This window comes from Ranitomeya imitator, chromosome 7, assembly GCF_032444005.1.
Source record: "Ranitomeya imitator isolate aRanImi1 chromosome 7, aRanImi1.pri, whole genome shotgun sequence".
NCBI classification, from domain to species: domain Eukaryota; kingdom Metazoa; phylum Chordata; class Amphibia; order Anura; family Dendrobatidae; genus Ranitomeya; species Ranitomeya imitator.
The window spans coordinates 36,863,128-36,882,816 of NC_091288.1; positions in this window are offsets into that span (position 1 = coordinate 36,863,128).

The following is a 19,689-nucleotide window of genomic DNA, read 5'->3' on the forward strand; positions in this document are numbered from 1 at the left end:
CACTAAGGTCCGGGGTCCCACAGGCAGGAGGGGGCTCATCACTAAGGTCCGGGGTCCCACAGGCAGGAGGGGTCTCATCACTAAGGTCCGGGGTCCTACAGGCAGGAGGGGGCTCATCACTAAGATCCGGGGTCCCACAGGCAGGAGGGGGCTCATCACTAAGGTCTGGGGTCCCACAGGCAGGAGGGGGCTCATCACTAAGGGCCGGGGTCCCACAGGCAGGAGGGGGCTCATCACTAAGGTCCGGGGTCCCACAGTAAGGAGGAGGCTCATCACTAAGGTCCGGGGTCCCACAGGCAGGAGGGGGCTCATCACTAAGGTCCGGGGTCCCACAGGCAGGAGGGGGCTCATCACTAAGGTCCGGGGTCCCACAGGCAGGAGGGGGCTCATCACTAAGGTCCGGGGTCCCATGGGCAGGAGGGGGCTCATCACTAAGGTCCGGGGTCCCACAGGCAGGAGGAGGCTCATCACTAAGGTCCGGGGTCCCATGGGCAGGAGGGGGCTCATCACTAAGGTCCAGGGTCCCATGGGCAGGAGGGGGCTCATCACTAAGGTCCGGGGTCCGACAGACAGGAGGGGGCTCATCACTAAGGTCCGGGGTCCCACAGGCAGGAGGGGGCTCATCACTAAGGTCCGGGGTCCCACAGGCAGGAGGGGTCTCATCACTAAGGTCCGGGGTCCTACAGGCAGGAGGGGGCTCATCACTAAGATCCGGGGTCCCACAGGCAGGAGGGGGCTCATCACTAAGGTCTGGGGTCCCACAGGCAGGAGGGGGCTCATCACTAAGGGCCGGGGTCCCACAGGCAGGAGGGGGCTCATCACTAAGATCCGGGGTCCCACAGGCAGGAGGGGGCTCATCACTAAGGTCCGGGGTCCCACAGGCAGGAGGGGGCTCATCACTAAGGTCCGGGGTCCCACAGGCAGGAGGAGGCTCATCACTAAGGTCCGGGGTCCCACAGGCAGGAGGAGGCTCATCACTAAGATCCGGGGTCCCACAGGCAGGAGGGGGCTCATCACTAAGATCCGGGGTCCCACAGGCAGGAGGGGGCTCATCACTAAGGTCCGGGGTCCCACAGGCAGGAGGGGGCTCATCACTAAGGTCCGGGGTCCCACAGGCAGGAGGGGGCTCATCACTAAGGTCCGGGGTCCCACAGGCAGGAGGGGGCTCATCACTAAGGTCCGGGGTCCCACAGGCAGGAGGGGGCTCATCACTAAGGTCCGGGGTCCCACAGGCAGGAGGGGGCTCATCACTAAGGTCCGGGGTCCCACAGGCAGGAGGGGGCTCATCACTAAGGTCCGGGGTCCCACAGGCAGGAGGGGGCTCATCACTAAGGTCCGGGGTCCCACAGGCAGGAGGGGGCTCATCACTAAGATCTGGGGTCCCACAGGCAGGAGGGGGCTCATCACTAAGGTCCGGGGTCCCACAGGCAGGAGGGGGCTCATCACTAAGGTCCGGGGTCCCACAGGCAGGAGGGGGCTCATCACTAAGGTCCGGGGTCCCACAGGCAGGAGGGGGCTCATCACTAAGGTCCGGGGTCCCACAGGCAGGAGGGGGCTCATCACTAAGGTGCTGGGTCCCACAGGCAGGAGGGGGCTCATCACTAAGGTCCGGGGTCCCACAGGCAGGAGGGGTCTCATCACTAAGGTCCGGGGTCCCACAGGCAGGAGGGGGCTCATCACTAAGGTCCGGGGTCCCACAGGCAGGAGGGGCTCATCAGTAAGGTCCGTGGTCCCACAGGCAGGAGGGGCTCATCACTAAGGTCCGTGGTCCCACAGGCAGGAGGGGGCTCATCACTAAGGACCGGGCTCCCACAGGCAGGAGGGGGCTCATCACTAAGGTCTGGGGTCCCACAGGCAGGAGGGGTCTCATCACTAAGGTCCGGGGTCCCACAGGCAGGAGGGGCTCATCACTAAGGTCCGGGGTCCCACAGGCAGAAGGGGCTCATCAGTAAGGTCCGTGGTCCCACAGGCAGGAGGGGGCTCATCACTAAGGACCGGGCTCCCACAGGCAGGAGGGGGCTCATCACTAAGGTCCAGGGTCCCATAGGCAGGAGGGGGCTCATCACTAAGGTCCGGGGTCCCACATGCTGCTCATGCTCATCATAGGGACTGGAGTCACCCTGCATAGACACGAGCCCCCATGGAAAGCACCTGCATATAGGGAGCTGATATATGGCGGTGCGACTCGGGGGGTGCGGGAATAAAGGCGTCAGCGCTGTACTGCTGCTCATCTAGGAATTAGCTCGGAATAGACAATGTACAATGTATGGATCATCTTATAGTGAGAGCAGCTACAATAGAAAATGCACATCCAATAATACTAATATATATGTATTTACACGCACGCACGCACGCACGCACACACACACACACACTATTTTCCATCTCTCGCCGTGCAGACATGTATTTCGGCTATCGCCCCGTGCGGGGGCAGGGCAGACACCCGTCAGATGCATCAGGACATCCGGCAGACATCTGCTCCCCATAGAGGTCAATATGTGTCTGTCCCTTCCACCAATAGTGCCAGATCTTCCGGTCACATCCACCTCACCCTGGCTCTGCTGCATACGCCGCTCCGTGGGCTGCGCGCCGCTCTGCTGCAGAGCATGAATCTTTAAATGAGGAAACCGAGCTACAAAGCTAAAGCATCCGGGCAGCACGGGGTTAAGAACTGCAAAAGCCCATTGTGCACGGACAAGGCCTGATGGAAGTCTATGGGGGATTCGCTTAACATTAGTCATTTAACGCTTTCGCGTCCGGATCAATAGATGAGGAATGTGATCGTGGCACAAAGGAAGGGAAACAATGGATTGTAAAGATGGGTTGCCATGGCGACTAGATCAATAGCTGCGCTGGATGTGAATGGTGACAGCTTCCATGAATGCAAAGGGGAAGAAGTTCCTACACTCCTGCATGGCCGTCCTGACATCTCAGCTTAGTGCTGTGGGCGTCTGCCCGGAAAGCTGCAGGAATTGATGATCCAAGACTGTAAAATAAGAATATGGATCAGCAGTCGCCAAGAAACGGGCAGACGGTACCGGGGACTGTGCCTGGTGCTGCAGTCACCTACACGGGTTTAATGGAGCAGGCGCAGCCGTGCACATGGACCAGCGTCTGCCATCATTCCTGCAGATGGCCACAGTGGGAGGGAGGCCGGCGATCGCTCCTGAAGATGCCGCCTGCTCCGCGTTCTGCGCAATTAGTATTAGTCTGTAGATTGCCAATTACTGCCCCCCGCTTCCCACAGAGCCAAGACAAATGCATTCCTCCTATATTATATACGCACGCTCATTCGGCTGAGCGTGCATCGGTTCTTAGCGGACATGGCCGCTTATCTTCCTTGAGCACAATGTTGTCATTTAGGATGTCCAATGGTTTTTTTCCACAAGGATAGGTGATCAGTGGGGGACTGAGCGCTGGATCGGCAGTATGTGGCACTTTTATTCCCGTTACAACACGGCTCAGTAGGTCGGACGTCCGATTGTCGCTCCATTAATTCACAGGGGAACAATTTGAAAAAAAATTTCTGTTGAGTTAGGTTTTTGAGTGGATTTATACTAAAATTGGCATGCTGATTCCAAAAATGTAGTCAGTTTTTTTCTAGCACGTCAAGTTTTTCCTACACAACTTACCTGCCAGAGAAGCACAATTGCACTGATATCTGTAATAAGACTTGTTATCTGATTACAATTCGACTCCTATAGAGCTACGTGGCAACTTGTAAGGCCGGCTTCACACTCAGCATATGAAAATACGGTCCGTATATTACGGCCGTAATACGCTGAAAGGTCCCGAAAATAGTGGTCCGTAGCTCCTCTGTAGGCAGGGTGTTTCAGCATTTTTTGCGCATGGCATCTGTACTGCGTGTTTTTATCGCAGGCATGCAAAACCGACATACGGCTATACAAGGGATCCATGTGTAAAAAAAACAAAAAAACATATATACTGTCTATATATATATATATATATATATATATATATGTCAGTAGACACATATATGTATATACATTAATATTTCATCCAGCGCGATATAGCAGAAAGCCGGTAATTCAATTACCGGCTTTTGCTTTCTCCTTCCTAAACCCGACATGATATGTGACATGGTTTACATACAGTAAACCATCTCATATCCCCATTTTTTTTGCATATTCCACACTACTAATGTTAGTAGTGTTAAATAGAAACTCAAGGCAAGGGATACATTTTTTAAAATGCCTAATGCTATTGTAAAAATAAATATCAAGGTAGAGTGTACAGTGCACAATACGAATTGGCATATATAATTATATGTATCCCATAATGGACATAATAGAGGACAAATCGGAAAAATATACAAAGGAAAAAAGAACACAAACCGAACTAATGCCCAAACTGTAATGCAAATAATTTTATTTATAAATAAATACACTAATGATAGGGGGGAAAGAAAACCAAAAAAAAGGCACAATACCAGGAAGACGGAGCAATTAATAGTCCTGCTGTAGAAAAAATAATAATACTAAAGTGGTACAAGATGGATAAATAATTATATGTACATATATATATATGCACACATATGTGACACCACAGAACTGAAAAGCTATAAATACACACAGAAATATGTAAAATTAAATAAATGCACAAAAAATGGGAAAAAGTGCAATATATGGCGGTACACTTAAAAGAGCCAAAGGTACTTAATAGGCTAAAGTGCACCTAGGAATATACCAAATGCCATGAACTATGTGTATATATGAATACACTAATATAAATTGCAACCAGTGCAAAAACGTGAAGCCAAGGTGCAAATGAATAAGGTGCAGGTGTGCGACCAAAAATAATAATAATTACACTGGTAAGAGGAATATGGATGCAGGTGCCTGCTGCCTAAATCCGGGCATATGTCATGATTTCACAAATAATAAATCATAAATAACAAGTATCCTATGGTAGTGAGCCTGGAGCAGGTGTTACCTGAAATGCTGCCGTCTCCAGGATGTACCACTCCCCGACGCGCGTTTTGGCGTCAGCCTTCGTCAGAGGGTGGCATCATCCAGCAGAGAGAGGGTATAAATAGACTGAGCCCACCAATGAACAGAGGGCATGGGTGTGCAGCGACGCGCACCGCTGTTGGAAAACACCACGGCAACCCCCGCCGCCAGACCATGTGATCCCCAGCGCCGCGTACCTATGACGCGGCGCCGAGGGACATGAAGCCAGAAAGCAGGGGACGCCAGGGATCCAACAGCGATGCGCGTACCACCCCGCCCATCGTCATTGGTTGGGAGGTGGCATGTGACCCACAGGTCCTAAAAAGCAAAAAAGAAAAAGCAAACACAAGGTCCTGATGGTAATGTAGGAGAGCGGGCATAATATAGTTATGTGTAATGAGAAAAGGATAATGGAAAGAAAACAAAAAGAAAAAAAAAGAAAAAGAAAAAAAAAAAAATGTTTTCTTTCCATTATCCTTTTCTCATTACACATAACTATATTATGCCCGCTCTCCTACATTACCATCAGGACCTTGTGTTTGCTTTTTCTTTTTTGCTTTTTAGGACCTGTGGGTCACATGCCACCTCCCAACCAATGACGATGGGCGGGGTGGTACGCGCATCGCTGTTGGATCCCTGGCGTCCCCTGCTTTCTGGCTTCATGTCCCTCGGCGCCGCGTCATAGGTACGCGGCGCTGGGGATCACATGGTCTGGCGGCGGGGGTTGCCGTGGTGTTTTCCAACAGCGGTGCGCGTCGCTGCACACCCATGCCCTCTGTTCATTGGTGGGCTCAGTCTATTTATACCCTCTCTCTGCTGGATGATGCCACCCCCTGACGAAGGCTGACGCCGAAACGCGCGTCGGGGAGTGGCACATCCAGGAGACGGCAGCATTTCAGGTAACACCTGCTCCAGGCTCACTACCATAGGATACTTGTTATTTATGATTTATTATTTGTGAAATCATGACATATGCCCGGATTTAGGCAGCAGGCACCTGCATCCATATTCCTCTTACCAGTGTAATTATTATTATTTTTGGTCGCACACCTGCACCTTATTCATTTGCACCTTGGCTTCACGTTTTTGCACTGGTTGCAATTTATATTAGTGTATTCATATATACACATAGTTCATGGCATTTGGTATATTCCTAGGTGCACTTTAGCCTATTAAGTACCTTTGGCTCTTTTAAGTGTACCGCCATATATTGCACTTTTTCCCATTTTTTGTGCATTTATTTAATTTTACATATTTCTGTGTGTATTTATAGCTTTTCAGTTCTGTGGTGTCACATATGTGTGTATATATATATATATGTACATATAATTATTTATCCATCTTGTACCACTTTAGTATTATTATTTTTTCTACAGCAGGACTATTAATTGCTCCGTCTTCCTGGTATTGTGCCTTTTTTTTTGGTTTTCTTTCCCCCCTATCATTAGTGTATTTATTTATAAATAAAATTATTTGCATTACAGTTTGGGCATTAGTTCGGTTTGTGTCCTTTTTTCCTTCTAATGTTAGTAGTGTGTCTATGCAAAATTTGGCCGTTCTAGCTAGTAAATTAAGGGGTTAAATGGCGGAAAAAATTGGCGTGGGCTCCCGCACAATTTTCTCCGCCAGAGTAGTAAAGCCAGTGACTGAGGGCAGATATTAATAGCCTGGAGAGGGTCCATGGTTATTGGCCCCCCCCTGGCTAAAAACATCTGCCCCCAGCCACCCCAGAAAAGGCACATCTGGAAGATGCGCCTATTCTGGCAATTGGCCACTCTCTTCCCATTCCCGTGTAGCGGTGGGATATGGGGTAATGATGGGTTAATGTCACCTTGCTATTGTAAGGTGACATTAAGCCAAATTAATAATGGAGAGGCGTCAATTATGACAACCTATCCATTATTAAGCCAATACTAGTAAAGGGTTAAAAGAATAAACAAACACATTATTAAAAATTATTTTAATGAAATAAAAACAAAGGTTGTTGTAATATTTTATTAAACGCCCAATCCAATCACTGAAGACCCTCGTTCTGTAACAAAAAAAACATAATAAACCAACAATATCCTTACCTTCCGCAGATCTGTAAAGTCCAACGATGTAAATCCATCTGAAGGGGTTAAAATATTTTGCAGCCACGAGCTTTGCTAATGCAACTTTGCTCATGTCTGCAAAACCCCGGAGAATGTAGGTAAAGTAGGTCAATGACCTATATTTACCTGCATTTGCGGTGAGGCGCCCTCTGCTGGTTGTTCCTAGATCGTGGGAACTTTCCTAGAAAGCTCCCTGGCTCGAGTTCATAAGAGGGCGCCCTCTGCTGGTTGTCCTCATATGAACTCGAGCCTGGGAGCTTTCTAGGAAAGTTCCCACGATCTAGGAACAGCCAGCAGAGGGCGCCTCACCGCAAATGCAGGTAAATATTGGTCATTGACCTACTTTACCTACATTCTCCGGGGTTTTGCAGACATGAGCAAAGTTTCATTAGCAAAGCTCGTGGCTGCAAAATATTTTAACCCCTTCAGATGGATTTACATCGTTGGACTTTACAGATCTGCGGAAGGTAAGGATATTGTTGGTTTATTATGTTTTTTTGTTACAGAACGAGGGTCTTCAGTGATTGGATTGGGCGTTCAATAAAATAGTACAACAACTTTTGTTTTTATTTCATTAAAATAATTTTTAATAATGTGTTTGTTTATTTTTTTAACCCTTTACTAGTATTGGATTAATAATGGATAGGTGTCATAATTGACGCCTCTCCATTATTAATTTGGCTTAATGTTACCTTACAATAGCAATGTGACATTAACCCTTCATTACCCCATATCCCACCGCTACACGGGAATGGGAAGAGAGTGGCCAAGTGCCAGAATAGGCGCATCTTCCACATGTGCCTTTTCTGGGGTGGCTGGGGGCAGATGTTTTTAGCCAGGGGGGGCCAATAACCGTGGACCCTCTCCAGGCTATTAATATCTGCCCTCAGTCACTGGCTTTACTACTCTGGCGGAGAAAATTGTGCGGGAGCCCACGCCAATTTTTTCCGCCATTTAACCCCTTAATTTACTAGCTAGAACGGCCAAATTTTGCATAGACACACTACTAACATTAGTAGTGTGGAATATGCAAAAAAATGGGGATATGAGATGGTTTACTGTATGTAAACCAGGTCTCATATCATGTCGGGTTTTAGGAAGGAGAAAGCAAAAGCCGGTAATTGAATTACCGGCTTTAAAGCTGTCTAGTGCTGGAAGAAATATTAATATATATATATATATGTGTCTCACTGACATATATATATATATATACCTATTCTATGTGTAGACATTTATTCTACCTATTCTACTGTAAGCTGTCAGTGTGATTTTACTGTACACCGCACTGAATTGCCGGCTTTTCTCTCTAACAGCGCTGCGTATTCCTCGCAAGTCACACTGCTGGTCCGTGTGTGATCCGTATTTTTGGGGATTTCATAGACTTTCATTGACGTTTTATTTGCGCAATACGGTGACAAACGCAGCATGCTGCGATTTTCTACGGCCGTAGAAAGCCGTATAATACTGATCAGTTTAATACGGCAGATAGGAGCAGGGGCATAGAGAATAATTGTGCCGTATGTTTTGCGAGTTTTACGGACGTAGTTTCTGCGCTCTTACGTCCGTAAAACTCGCAAGTGTGAAACCGGCCTAATAGTAGTCACAACTTTGTCATGCCTATTTCTTATATATTTCATTTTTTGTTCATATCTGTACTATTTAAAAAAACAAAAAACACTTTTTAGGTACAGTAGTTTACATAGTTTTGAGAAGACAAAAATCCTATAGTTCAAAAATTTGACGTGATAGAGAAAAACTGAGATCATTTCTGGATTCAGCATCCAAAAATTAATTAAGAACAGTTGTCTGACCTAACTCTTAAAAAATTGTGTTCCCCAGTGTTATATACGGGACTAGCAGAAAAAGTAATGTCCAGCGCAGCCCCATAGTGAGTGAATAGAACATGTACTGCCACTCCATTGTTTGAGAACTTTTTTTATTCTTGAGTAGCAAGTTTATGTTTTTATTGCTCCCGTTTTAGGGTATATATGACGTTTTGATTACTTTTTATTGCATTTTTTTTTTTTTGTACAGCGCAGAAACTTAAAAACTGTAATTCTGACATATAGATTTTCTTTTTTTTTTTGCTTATTGCATTTACTGTACAAGTTAAATCATTTTATATTTTTATAGATCAAACCTTTATGACTGCAACAATACCAAATATTTTTTTTAAATTCATTTATTTTTTTAGACCGGGAAAGGTGAGTCAAACTTTTATATACAGTGGGTACGGAAAGTATTCAGACCCTTTTACATTTTTCACTCTTTGTTTCATTGCAGCCATTTGGTAAAATCAAAAAAGTTATTTTTTGTTCTCATTAATGTACACTCTGCACCCCATCTTGACTGAAAAAAACAGAAATGTAGAAATTTTTGCAAATTTATTAAGAAAGAAAAACTGAAATATTACATGGTCATAAGTATTCAGACCCTTTGCTCAGACACTCATATTTAAGTCACACGTTGTCCATTTCCTTGTGATCCTCCTTGAGATGGTTCTACTCCTTAATTTGAGTCCAGCTGTGTTTAATGAAACTGATAGGACTTGATTTGGAAAGGCGCACATCTGTCTATAAGACCTCACAGCTCACAGTGCATGTCAGACCAAATGAGAATCATGAGGTCAAAGGATCTGGCCAAGGAGCTCAGAGACAGAATTGTGGCAAGGCAGAGATCTGGCCAAGGTTACAAGAGAATTTCTGCAGTTATCAAGGTTCCTAAGAGCACAGTGGCCTCCATAATCATTGAATGGAAGAAGTTTGGGGCCACCAGAAGTCTTCCTAGACCTGGCCGTCCAGCCAAACTGAGCAATCATTGGAGAAGAGCCTTGGTGAGAGAGTTAAAGAAAAACCCCAAGAACACTGTGGCTGAGCTCCAGAGATGCAGTTGGGAGACGGGAGAAAGTTACACAAAGTCAACTATCACTGCAGCCCTCCACCAGTCGGGCCTTTATGGCAGAGTGGCCCAATGGAAGACTCTCCTCAGTGCAAGACATATGAAAGCCTGCATAGAGTTTGCTACAAAACACATGAAGGACTCCCAGACTATGAGAAATAAGATTCTCTGGTCTGATTAGATAAAGATAGACCTTTTTGGTGATAATTCTAAGCAATATGTGTGGAGAAAACCAGGCACTGCTCATCACCTGCACAATACAATCCCAACAGTGAAACATGGTGGTGGCAGCATCATGCTATGGGGGTGTTTTTCAGCTGCAGGGACAGGATGACTGGTTGTCATTGAAGGAAACATGAATACGGCCAAGTACAGATATATCCTGGATGAACACCTCTTCCAGAGTGCTCTGGACCTCAGACTTGGCCAAAGGGTCAACTTTCAACAAGACAATGACCCTAAGCACACAGCTAAAATAAAGGAGAACAACTCTGTGACCATTGTTGACTGGCCCAGCCAGAGCCCTGACCTAAACCCAATTGAACATCACATCTCTGGAGAGACCTGAAAATGGATGTCCACTAACGTTCACCACCCAACCTGACGGAACTGGACAGGATCTGCAAGGAAGAATGGCAGAGGATCCCCAAATCCAGGGGTGAAATACTTGTTGCTTCATTCCCAAGAAGACTCATGGCTGTACGAGCTCAAAAGGTGCTTCTACTCAATACTGAGCAAAGGGTCTGAATTAGTGATGAGCGAGTGTACTCGTTGCTCAGGTTTTCCCGAGCATGCTCGGGTGGTCTCCGAGTACTTGTTAGTGTTCAGAGATTAAGTTTTCATCGCCGCAGCTGAAGGATTTAAAGCTATTAGCCTGCTTGATTACATGTGGGGATTCCCTAGCAACCAGACAACCCCCACATGTACTCAGCCTGGCTAATAGCTGTAAATCATTCAGCTGAGGTGATGAAAACTTAATCTCCGAACACTAACAAATACTCAGAGACCACCCGAGCGTGCTCAGGAAAACCTGAGCAATGAGTATACTCGTTGCCTTGCGCAGGCGTGTACTAAGGAGGACAGAGAATGAACTTCAATCCAATATTGCGGCCAGCATGCAGCCAGCGGGTAAGGAAAGGGTGAATCAAACACCTGAAAACTCCGCCCATATGACCCAAAACCAGTCCCGCCAAATTCAGGTGACAGGTTCCCTTTAAAGAGGTTAAACAGCAGTGATCAGAGCTAGCTCAATCTGCTGCAAATGTACTAGCAACCTGCATGTGACATATATAATGTACATGTACATCATAAGCAAAAAAAGGGGTCAAAAGCATCCAAAAGATAACTTTCTGGATTCTGGCGGACAGACTGCTGGTCCCCCAATTACCACTAAGAACAGGGCTCAAAAACCTGAAAAAATGGGGCTCTACAGAGGTGCATGTTCAATCTCCTATTCATTGTTTAGAGCACTGCTAAAGAAAACTAAGTATAGGATTCTACTGCAGTCCCATAGACAATGAATGACGCAAAGGTATTTAAGGGACTATGTCAGCACGAAATGACTGCTGAATCCAAGCACGGGCACTTGGTGCACCCCTGGTGTGGCCAAACAGTTCAGTGCATCTTCCCACCATCTTGATTTCTCTCGATTTTTACACCCCCTTCTCTTCTTTGATTGACAGCTTTGGATTTATAGAGCCAGAGAAAGGCAAGGATGGAGGAAAAACAAGTAAGTTGGAAGGGGCAGTGAACAATTTGGCCACAACAAGGGTGCACTGATTGCCTAGCCTTGGTTGGAACAGTCATTCTGTGCTGACATTGTCCCTTAAGAACCTTAGCGTCATTCATTGTCTATGGGACTGCAGTAAAATCCTTAAGCTTATGCACCTGCGCTCCTTTCAAGACGAAGAAGCAAAACTGAGTTCTCGGGATTCCAGTGCTCCCATTATCGCATTAAGTGGAGGTCCCAGTAGTTGGACCACCAACAATCAGTAAGCTTTCCCCTTTCTTACAGATAGCAATTTTTGGAACAACCCTTTAAAGTTGAGTTGTGATTTATGATGGCGATGTTGAGAAAGCACATTTAATGGAAGGACTAAGGTTATTTCATACAGAACTCGGCAGGAAAAAAAAACCTGATATGTTGTATCAGATGATTAAAAGTCATAATGAGCAAAAAGCTTATCAGGAGTAGACCGTCGTCCGAGATCACACGTACTTGTATTGTGTCATATGCACAGCTCGGGGCTGGAGCAGCTTCAGGATAAATGATGGCAATGTGGGAATTTTGCAGCAAGATTACAAAGCAACAGCTTAGAAAACTACCGGATAACCTGAGTCATGCTGCTTCATGGCAGCAGAATGTGATAGCATGCATTGTCCCATATGCTCCTGTGCCCCGGGGACGGCGTGTGCAGGGAGATGGCGGAGTAATGAATCGTACGGTAACACTCATGTGAATGAGCAGGAATGAAAATCTTACAGAAACTCGGCCCCCATAGTTATAAATGTCCTGTAAATTGCTGGATATAAAATTCCCCAGTATTTCCAATAATCCACATTTTTCTTCTTAGGATATAAAATACCGCCAAACAAAAAATCCCCGATTCTTCATTTGCGATTTTTCTTTTTTTTTTACTTTGTGCTATTTTCTTTATTTTTTTTTTGCACTAAATTTCATGAATCTGCCTAAAACATCTAGATAAGCAAAATTGTCGAGGAGCAAAAGAGAAAAAAAGAAAGAAAGACAATTGAAGAAATGGCTCAAAACTTATAGGGAATAAGGCGCAAATACTAAAACCAATAAGGACAAATTATTGCAGAAAAATGGAGAAAGAACAATGATGAATTGGGTCTAAAATTTTAAATTGTGACACAGCTACAAAAATATTTATAATGACGAATGTATCTAGGGGGTCTGTCTGGCTGCTGCCCCTAAAAGGCTGTCACCCCGCTTTTTCAGTCCGGAGCACGGTTGTCCAAATCTGGAAAGTGCATGACATCACGTGTTAGTTTTTCCAGAAGTTATTTTATTTTAATAGGTACGTCAATCTTACCTGGTGATATCGCTTGGGTCCGACCTCTGGGATCACCACTGATCCTTGGTGTAGCACTTCGTCAATTTCTAAAAAAAAATTTTCCTGCAGAGCGACGGAAGTCCCGTTCAATGTGATTTTATGTCAACACAAAGATAAGCACATTTTTTAAAATTCTATGTGGACTCAATTTCTAAGAATCAGACGAACTGAATCCATTCAAAAATGCCCCCAAAAGACGTTTATTATGCTATGAGGTCTTTCAAGACCCCAAAGCATAATAAATGGGAAGAGGTTAAAAAATAAAATATGTACTGGGCCTTCAAAAACACAAAGAGAAGACGAAGAACTGGAGGGCAGAATACAATCCGAAGTGAAGAATGGAGGGCCAGGCGGGTGCTTTCGCGGTAGCTCGGGTAAAGATAACGGTTTATTATTTTTTTAACCCATAAAAGAATCCAGGAAAATGGTGTCCAGTAGTTCACTAGATTTGATGGAATCAAGTCATGAAAAATTTCTATTCTGGAGGAACTGAATTTTCTGTGAAATTGCTGACAGATAACATTTGTTTAGAACCGATTCTTTCATTTCTAGTCATGTGACTTGTATTGGTGAAAAATGTTTTAACGCTCTACCTGTACAGGCAGCACAGTCATAGAGTGTATAGTATGGACTCATTCAGATGCTAGTGTTTGTCATGTGCGCGCTGTCCATTTTTTTGCATATTAAATACACTATGAAGCAGAGACGTGTCCTCCAGTTTCTTTTGGGGCTGAAACTCACTTCATAGAGTAAATGGGTCTGCATTGACGTCAGCGTCCGGCACATGAAGGAAAAACCCCCATCTTTGGGCCGTGTGTTTTGTGGATAGTTAATGCTCTCACGTGTAGGGAAAAAATATACACACACTAAGAAGAAATGTGCCCCTTGACGACAATTCTGAACCGAGCAATGCTATCTCATCCTGGGCTCCTTTCCCCTCCCCCACCATCAATAAGATGCTGCTCTCTAGTACTATAGTAGTATGCCATTACATGGCCTGCACACTGCCGCGTGAGTCCAGAATGCAAGAGCTATTACATTTCATAGCGAAGATGGTGAATATACACAGAAAAAGAATTACGCAGTGGTGTAGGAGTATATCAGCATCTTATCCAGCCTTGCAGCAGTTATCACCTATGGCACATTAGCTCTTAAATGTGAATTATTAATACCGCTGCTAAGCAGATACAAGACCTGCACCATCATCAGAAGGAAATGTTTTCTGCATTCTGCAAGCAAACATACACACAAAAATGCTCACATATACACACACATAATGTGTGTATACTAATACCACACATACACACATATATATACACACGCATACACACAATACATACACACAAACCTATACACACCACACACAGACATATACGAATACATACTCATACACACATACAGTATGTATACGCGTACCACACATACACACAGACATATTCACACACATACTATACAAACATACACAGATCTATACTCCCCACACACAGCCATATACAAATGCATACACATATAGACTCACACATACACAGAAATATACACACACACATATATACCATAACACATATACACACAAGCAAGTATGCACTATATTCACACATACAAGCGTACGCATACATACCATACAATCGTACTCATGTCTATAATATATATATATATATATATATATATATATATATATATATATATATATATATATATATATATTGTAAGAAAGTAGCTGGTAGGGTTCTGGATTGCAGGTGTATGTTACTGAGATGGTTTTTATTTTGACTGGTTTTTGGTTCCGGTAGTTAGAGGAGAACAAAAGAGCCTTGGTGGGAAAGGTCGCTCCCATACTCGGGTATTACAAGCCTAATAACAGGCGGCTGGGAAAATCTCAGCAGAATGTGTTGTTTTGGAGCTGGAGACGAACCGTTCATGGTGGACAGTAATACTTTGTAAAACCTTTTGATTTACTTTGCTTTACCCAGATAAATTACTGTTTTGTTATTTATTTGTGCTGAAGAATGGACTGTTTTCATTTGTTATCAGTAAAGTTTATGAAGAACACTAAACTTTATTCTGTTTTGATAAAAAAAAACCTGTGCCTGTGCATATCCAAGTGTCCACCAGAGAGCCAACACCCCCACAATACACAGACATCTTTATGTATACACACATATGGTATACTATACAGTGTTCAAACTATTGTTTGCATGCAGATTGCTATCTAAATGAAATGTTTCGCATTACCAGTTGTAAAGCTCACAAACACATACACATGAACGCTTGGGTGACCAACTGATGGGCTTTCAGTCGGGAAAGTGGAAAAGCTGCTGCCATAAACTTTTGGCAGTATCTTGTATTTCCTTGATACAAAAAGCATCAAGTGGTTAAATTGAAATTGCCCAATCCTTCTCTCCTCTATCATCCTGTGTCGGAGGATAGTCCCATATATGCTAGATGGTCACCAGGTACCACCAGATTCTGGTCAACTTTATTGTAATGAATAAGGGGCCGTACTTATATTCGCACACAGACCATTGTGAGTGCATTCACACATCTACTGTATACATGCACATCTTTACATATACATATATACTCCTATCTGCAATAATACAGACAGAAATCATACTTTAACCCCATCACGACATTACCCGTTCCTGTACGGTGCTTTGGGAGGTGCGTTCCTGCAAACCACCTAATATGTATGGCATGGCGATCGTATGGGCTCGATCAAAAGCGGGTGTCAGCGCTATTTACAGTGCTTTATATTGTTATACAACTCTGAATCGCCTGAGAGTTAAAAATGCTCACTACACCACTAGATGAATCCTCAAGAGGTGCAGTTTCTAAAATGGGGTCATCCGTGGGGAATTTTGCTGTTTTGGCATGTCAGGGGCTCTTCAAATGTGACATGGCATCCACAATCTGCTCCAGGCCAAATTGCGCTCCAGAATTCAATTGGCACTCCTTCACTTCTGAGTCCTGCCGTGTACCCAAACAATAGTTTTCCACCACATGTGGTGTATCAGCGTACGCAGGACAAATTGCACATCAAATTGTATGGTCCATTTTCTCCGGTTAACCTTGTGAAAATGAAAAAATTGCAGTTGAAGCAACATTTTTGCCTGAAAAATTATTTTTTTTCGTTTTCACGGCTCAAAGTTATAAAATTCTGTGAAGAACCTGTGAGTTCAAGGTACTCACTACACCTCTAGATAAGTTCCCTGAGGGGTTTCCAAAATGGGGTCACTTGGTGGTTTTCACTGCGTAGGAATATCAGGGGCTCTGAAAACGCAACATGGCGTCTGCTATCTCTTCCTGTCAAATGGCGCTCCTTCCATTCCAAGCCCTCTGTGCACCCAAGCAGGAGTTTTCCACCACATATTGGGTATCGGTGTACTCAGGAGAAATTGTACAACAAACTATAGAGTCCATTTCTTCTGTTACCCTTGTAAAAATGAAAAATTTGCGGCAAAAGGAACATGTTTGTGGGAAAATATTATCTTTTCATTTTCATGACCCAGCGTTAGAAAATTCTGTGAAACATCTGTGTGTTCAAGGTGGTCACCACACGTCTAGATAAATTCCTTGAGGGGTGTAGTTTCCAAAACGGGGTCACTTTTTGGGAGTTTTCACTGAATAGGGGCTCTGAAAAGGCAACATTGCGTCTGCTATCTTTTCCTGCCAATTTTGCACTCCAAAAGTCAACTGGCACTCCTTCCCTTCCGAGCCCTGCCATGCGGTGAAACAGTAGTTTTCTTCCACATATGGGGTAGCAACATACTCAGTAGAAACTGTACAAATTGTATGGTCCATTTTCTCCTGTTACCTCTGTGAAAATGAAACATTTGCATCTAAAACAACATTTTTGTGGGAACTTTTTTTTTTTGTTTCTTTTTCACAGCTTAATGTTATAAAATTCTGTGAAGCACCAGTTGATTTAAAGTGCTCACCCCACCTTTAGGTAAATTCCTTGAGGAGTGTAATTTCTAAAATGGGCTCACTTATGTTTATTTCACTGTTTACTCACATCAGAGGCTCTCCAAATGTGACATGGTGTCCAATATCTGTTGCTCCAAAAATCAAATGATGCTTCTTCCCTTCTGAACACTGTTGTGCACCCAATCAGTAGTTTTCCTCCACATATCGGCTATTGGCGTAATCAGGAGAAATTGCACAACAAATTTATATGGTTCATTTGATGGTTTAAGGATATAAAAAATGAAAGCATGAAAATTGTGAGATTTTCACCCAAAATCTGATATTTTCACAAATATGTGCAAATTTCTACCTAAGTTTACCACTAACATAAAGTAAAATGTGTCACGGAATAGTCAATCACAGAATCACTGAGATTCGTTGAAGCATTCCAGAGTTAATAACACATAAATTAACACTGGTCAGAATTGTAAAATTTGGCCAGGTCAGAAACGTGAAAACAGGCTTAGGAGGTGAAGGGGCTAATGAAAATAATAATACTACAAACCCCTATTTTTATGGACCATTGAGCAATTTATAGATAATTGACAAGTCTGGTACACACTGTATATGACCACACAGATACAAATCCATAGTCATGACTTTAATCACTGGTGGTAGCATATCCCTAGCCTATAAGGGCTGTGTGTGGTTCATAGGGTTATGACTGCTGCTTTCCCTACTCACAGGAACATCTGGTGTCTAATATCACTGTACATGTGAATGTGGCCTCGGGTTGAGTAGGAAATAGCGCTCGCTTCCTATTCAAAGGAATTTACTGTTTATTCAAGGGTATTTAATGTTTTTTCCCACATAGTGGACCCATTCAAGTCAATGGGTTCAGTTGCGGCTCCGTGTTCAGCCGATGTGCAGGGTAAATAGGAAGGGGATGCGTTACTCCTGCATCACTGCTTCATTCTCATGGGGTTTGACCCCCATCGATCAAAAAGTGATAGCGTATCTAATGTAATAATATGCCAGAACTCTGTGTCATAGGGAAACCCATTTAAAGGGACATCACTTGACTATTGATTGACTATTGGAGAAAGTTCCCTTATTACAAAGAGGTCTACTCCCTAAGCATTTAAGGCTCCTGTATAGATTCTATTACATAGCCCCCTATACAAATAATTGGCCATTTATGAAATTCACAAATGGTTTCCATTAGGTGGCTTTTCAGCAGCTGTCAACTTTGCCTATTTGAAAAAAACCTATGAAGTATGATTCCTATATGCCCTAATAGAGTAATGGCCAAAGCAATTCCAATATTAAGGGCACCATTCGTTAAGCAGTTTTAACAGAATTTTGGAATAAAATTCCTTGAATTGTTGCAAAAACTTAACGCAACTCAAAGTTGCACAAAACCTTGTTACTTTTAGCATTTTTCTTCCAGCTTCACTAACTTTTTAGAAAAATGGCCGTAGCTCTGGCAGAAGGGGCATGGCCAAGCACACCTGGCAATTTCATGATTTACGCCACAGAAGGGGCGTAAATTTTGACAGAAATGTATGAAATGTACCCCAGCTCCTGCCTGATGGGAGATTTTTATTTTGCTTTTCTGAAAAAAAAATTTGGGGGGTTAAAGTATATAAAAAGAAATCCTCTTTCTTTAAAATGCAAAATACCAATGTCTTGGTTTCTAGGTAGTTTAATAGCTTCATCCTCTCTTCTGCTTATACATAATAAATGACCTGGAAATGGACGGACTAAACCTTTTCAATTAAATATACGGTCCTTTCAGCGCAGTCGTCTCATTGTTTCCATGTAGAATTTCTAATATTCCGAATTGCATAGTGCCTAATGACGTAGATTATTACTAAATCCTCGGAACTACCGGATGCATCACTTGTGTCTAGCAGTATGGTGAGAAATATGTCATGTATGTTACATGCACCTGCTACTGAAGTATAGGAGCTTTAACCATGAAGTGTATGGAAAACTTCATATCCCAGTAGACCGAGGTCTGGTCTCTCAGTCTCTCCAATTACAAATCTGTGATTACATCTGAATTTCTTGTCGGAGTCTCCTTCAATTGTGTAGAAAATATGAAGCAGAACTTGCAAACTGTGTTCCTAAGGGTATGTTGACGCTCAGTTTTTTTTTTCACATATTTTACAGCAGATTCTGACCCAAAATTAACATAAAAAGTTTTCAAATATTTAATAATTTGCATTGATTTCAATGGCAAAACACATATAAAGAGATCAGTGTGAACATATTTATTTTGTCAATAATGGGGTTTTAATAGTGCTGAGCGAACGTGCTCGGAAAAGGTGTTAGGTGAGCATGCTTGTGTGCTAACCCAGTGACTTTGGCGTGCTCAAAAAATATGTTCCCTGCGGCGGCATGTCTCAGCAGGCAATCCCTGCATGTGTTGCTGCTGTCAATCAGCCGCGAGAGTTGCTGCTGTCAATCAGCTGTGAGACATGCAGCCGCGGGGACTTGAACATACAGTATCTTTTGTACGCACTCGGTTAGCACATGAGCATGGTCAGATATCACCTTATCCAAGTACATTCGCTCATTCCTAGTAGTGATGAGCAAATTTGTTCAGAAAACGGTCGCCAAACATAAATTCAGCATGAATATGGCACATTCGCATTTGTGATCGGAAACATGAGCAAGATTTTATAAAATCGGTAACATTCGGTAAAAGTACGGAAAAATATTTGCGTTGCTACAAAAGTA